The sequence below is a fragment of the Octopus bimaculoides genome, chromosome 15 (genome assembly GCF_046866305.1).
Source record: "Octopus bimaculoides isolate indiv1 chromosome 15, ASM4686630v1, whole genome shotgun sequence".
NCBI lineage: Eukaryota > Metazoa > Mollusca > Cephalopoda > Octopoda > Octopodidae > Octopus > Octopus bimaculoides.
Genome location: NC_142942.1, coordinates 53246625 through 53251624, shown reverse-complemented (window position 1 = coordinate 53251624; position 5000 = coordinate 53246625). Strand labels below are relative to the sequence as shown.

At 37.5% G+C, this 5000-nt stretch overlaps 1 protein-coding gene and 1 long non-coding RNA gene across 6 annotated transcripts in view; one reads left to right on the top strand and one right to left on the bottom strand.

Moving 5' to 3' along the window:
• LOC149132534 (uncharacterized) overlaps positions 1–5000 on the bottom strand; it is a 127797-nt gene that overhangs the window by 101546 nt on the left and 21251 nt on the right. For all 5 annotated transcript variants that reach the window (XM_089363872.1, XM_089363869.1, XM_089363871.1 and 2 more), the window contains exon 2: positions 4348–4413. The gene's annotated coding sequence lies outside the window, so the exon portion shown is untranslated. The remainder of the gene's footprint in view (positions 1–4347; positions 4414–5000) is intronic.
• LOC149132535 (uncharacterized) overlaps positions 1–5000 on the top strand; it is a 25743-nt gene that overhangs the window by 1816 nt on the left and 18927 nt on the right. The gene's annotated exons all lie outside the window — the stretch shown is intronic.

The following is a 5000-nucleotide window of genomic DNA, read 5'->3' as shown; positions in this document are numbered from 1 at the left end:
CCTTAATTCACAAATAAAGAAACCATATGTATGTATGTATGTATATGGTTGAAATTTGGAGAAAAACAAAAGATGAAGACAGGTGTATAAACAAACAGGTGTATTAGTTTGACGCTTGGGAAGGTGAGAAAGTCTTTTACGTTTCGAGCCTATGCTCTTCAACAGAAAGGAACACGAGGAAACAAACTGAGAGAGAATAAAAAAACTTTTATATATATATATATATATATATATATATATATATATATATATATGCATAAAGTTAAATGTATGATCCAGCCATAAAGTGATCAATGGCTTCTCATCCATGAAGCACTTTGCTTTATAGGCGACTCACAAGATGTCAATGGCCACAGGTATATGGTCTCTCTTCAAACTAGATGTAAAAAACTGGTTTCCTACCTTTATGGATGCAAAACTATTGGTCACTCGATGACTGGTCTAATTTTAGAATGTGGTTCTTTTTCGGATATACGCTCTACCAATGATATGTATGTATGTATGTATGTATGTATGTGTGTATGTATGTATGTATGTTTGTGTGTCTGTATTTGTTCCCCCACCATTACTTAACAAGCAATGTTGGTGTGTTTACATCTCCGTAACTTAGTGGTTCAGCAAAAGAGACCAATAGAATATGTACATTCAGCTCCCTCTCTATCTATCTATCAATCTATCTTTAGCCACTATGAAAGCTTCTGTAGGATTGCTAAACCTGCTAGAAATAGCAGCTAAATCTCCTTCAAACCCTATCCTAGTAGCTTAAAATATAAAAAAAAAAAAAGGTTACATCAGATAATATAATCCTAAATACACTTTGCCTGAATGATAGACATCAAGCACTATTCTTGTCTCGATTACCTTACACTATCAGAGTTGACCTGGGGTTAATCACGACAACCACCACCTCCATTATCATCATCATCATCAACAGCAACAACAACAACAGCATTGCATTTAGACCTCCAGTTGACTCATCAGATTACATAAAGAGAATTGCTGATTTCTATGGTGGGAACACATAGATATCGGATTGTGATTTCTGCATATTTGAAATGACTGTTGGGTGGTGGGCGCATATGATAAAAGACTAGTGCTGCAGTTATTACTAAACCTAAGGGTTGGGAGTAAGGAGTTCACATGTCATCTTTGCAAGCTTTTTAGCCACATGACCAAGTAAAACACTTCAAAATAAAACGTAAAATATTGTCTCATTCGCTTCATTTAACAAGGCATATTAAATTACTTCATAGGTGTGTCTGTTTCTCAGTAGATCCACAAGTATTCAGGGCTTTATATATATAAATATATGTGTATGTGTGTGTGTGTGTGTGTGTGTGTGTGTGTGTATACAGTAATCCTTCAACTATGGCCGGTGTTACATTCCAAAACCTCCCACAGAAATAATTAAAATCTAAAAAATAGAGATACCTATCAGCTGCAGAAACCTGTGATATACTGAGGAGTCTGCAATATAAATTTACATATATTAGCTAGAATCTAAAGCCTCCCTGATGTCTTCCTGATTTTGTTGTTTTCCTGAATCCTGTTGTTGATTCTAGTAATCTCCCTGTGGAGGTTATCCACTGTTTTATAATCTCGGTACTTTATTTACACAGGAACTTAAAAAGCAAAGCTCCCACCATCGCCACATCATCAACACTTCACAGGATTCTATTGTCAGAGGCTTTTGCCACAGAGATCAATAATTAATTAGATAACTGCGTCATCAAAGCAAATACCTTTTTTTTTATTTGTTGATTTGTTTGTTTCTATTTTTGTTTCTGTAAATGATCTGACATCCTTTTATCTATCTAGCCTGGTTGGATGGAGTCAGCTCAAAGATAATTAACAAACATCATTAACAAACATAGGCACAGGTGCGGCTGGTTGGTAAGAAGCTTGCTTCTCAACCACATGGTTCTGGGTTCAGTCCCACTGCGTGGCACCTAGGGTGTCTTCTACTATAGCCTCAGGCTGACCAAAGCCTTATGAGAGGATTTGGTAGACAGAAACTGAAAGAAGCCCATGGGGCCAGTGCCCCCTGACTGGCTCCTGTGCCGGTGGCATGTATAAAGCACCAAAAGTGAGTAATCCTGTGAAGGATTAGCATCCCATCAAGGTGGAGAATACATACGCCATGGAAACCAGGAAACCAGCCCCATGAGTCTATATGACTCAGGAAGAAACCTTACTACAATTACAACCAGTAGTAGTAGTAGTAGTAGTAGTAGTAGTAGTAGTAGCCATACTGCTGTGAAAGAAAATACTAGCTTCAACTTACCGGTAACAATGCTCTCAGCTTGGTTATCCAGTTTCTTAGAGACAAGCAACTAGTTCTTTGATAAACTACCTTATGATTAAATAGCAACGAGCTCTTTGTTGACTAATCAAGAAGGCCTAATTAATAAGTAGTGTCGGTGCTAATCTCTCTTTATATCTTCCTTGTTACAGTAATGTCTACCAACAATAATAACCAGAATCACCATTCTAAAACTTCCTGAACTATTTCCAAGCAAAACAAAAATTCAAGTCATAATTATCTGAATACACACATACATACACACTCAAACACACACACATACACACACACGTGCACGCACACACACACACACACACATACACATGCATAAATATGCGTGTATTTATATGTGTGTGCACATATATATGCATACACACATATGCACGCATATATATATATATATATATATATATATATATATATATATATATATATATATGTATGTATATATGTATATATATATATATATATATATATATATATATATATATATATATATATATATATGTATATGTATATATATACTCTACAGAGTGGTTGGTGTTAGGAAGGGCATCAAGCCATAGAAACTATGCCAAAACAGACACAGAAGTGTGGTACAGGCTCCCGCCTGGCCACCTCCTGTCAAACCGTCCAACCCATGCCAGCATGGAAGGAGGACATTAAATGACAACGATGATGGTATTGATAGATAGATAGATAGATAGATAGTGAGAGAGAGAGAGAGAGAGAGAGAGAGAGAGAGAGAGAGAGAGAGAGAGAGAAATATATGTAACTTTACATGTGTGTGTGTGTATGTATAGGTATATGTATATATATACATACATATAAACATATATATATTGTAATGTGTGTATGTGTGTACATATGTATATAAAAACAAAAGACAATCAGGAAATCTTTTTCCTTTCACACACACACACACACACACACAATTCTGCCATTCACTTGTATACTAATATATATACATATATATATATATATATATATATATGCATGTATGTATGTATGTATGTATGTAAACACGCACACACACACACACACATATACCCCCTTTCCCTCATGCCATTCCACTCCCACTCTGAGGGAGACAAAAGTTGGTGGGGGTTGCATAAACAAATCTAGAAAAGCAGGAAATCTCAGGTGTCATAATGGAGATGGTATGAGGGGTGGGGAATGACAAGAATCACAGGAACTAGGGACCACCCCAGCTCCTTTAATTATCACCTGCTTGCTGTGGAGTTTTGTTTTATTCATTGTTAAGGGATTTAGGAAGTAGTTGTTGGTGGCGAACATCATGTTTTTTTTTGGTTTTGTGTTTTACTGTTTCTGCATTTGGTTTTTATTAGGCTTTTTTACAAAACCTCCTTGTTATATAGATTCAAATCAAACCGAGCCAAACAGATATATGGTCAAAATTTTCGGGCCTTGTGTCAAGAGTAGAAAAGAATATTTTAAATAGGTGAGATTTCGTACATTGAATGTGAAGAACATGACAAATCCAACAATGGGCTTCCATACAGTTTTTGCTTACCAAATTCACTCCCAAGGTATTGGTCAACCCAGGGCTTTTGTAAAAGACACTTGCCCAAAAAGTTTTGTGAAGTGTGATTGAACTCAAAACCCTGTGGTTGAAAATGTGTTTCTTAAACGACACAATCATGCCTGCATATATTTACATACAGACCCAGGAAGACATGAGATGAGGTGGTGAAGTATGATCTTCAAATTTTGAGCCTCACAGAGGCAATGACTGGTGACCGAGACCTTTGGCGATGCGCTGTGGTTGAGAAGACCTGTCAAGCCAAGGGTACCCATGCTGCCGGCACGTAAAGAACATCTTTTGAATGCTGGGCCTCACAGAGGCAAAGTGGCTGAGTTCCTTTCAAGCACTGGGCCACACACGTATACAGATACACATATATAAATATATACATACACACACAGCAAGTATACTAACAAAGCGGCAATCCCTCTCCCCCTCTCCCCTCTATTCTTGTGTCCCTTCCTTCAAGAAAAAGAAAAACAGTCTCCGAGTCACTTACCTCTTTGCTGTTAAAGTCCGCCAATTAGACATTTACATACTGTGCCATTCAACAAATGGTTTGGTTCTACGGAATGAATGAAAGAGAGAGAGAATGAGTAAGAGACGAGAAGAACAAGAATGAGTAAGAGGAGAGAGAGAGAGAGAGAGAGAGAGAGAGAGAGAGAGAGAGAGTGGTAGAGAGAGAAGAATGTTTATATATGTGACAGAGATGAGAGAGAGAGAGAGAGAGAGTGTGTGTGTGTGTGTGTGTATCTGTAAGTGTACGTGTGTGTGTCATCATTTTCCATTTTTTTTAATGCTTATTTTTGCTATCTGTCTTTAATCATAGTAATACATTACCAGTATTTTCAAGCATCTACAGGGATATATTAGACATAACAAACATGTATGTACTTAGAGAGAGAGAGAGAGAGAGAGAAAGAGAGAAAGAGAGACAGACAGGCAGACAGACAGACAGACAGGGAAGAGAGGGGGGGGGGGGGAGAGAGTCTTCTTCACCATCATCATTGTTCTAATGTTCTCTTTTCCATGCTTGCATGACTCAGACATAATTCATTGAGATTGAGGCAGATGTTTCTATGGCCAGATGATGCCCTTCTAACTGCCAGAACTTTTCTGTTCGGTAGTGGGAATATATGAAGGGCTGCTTTG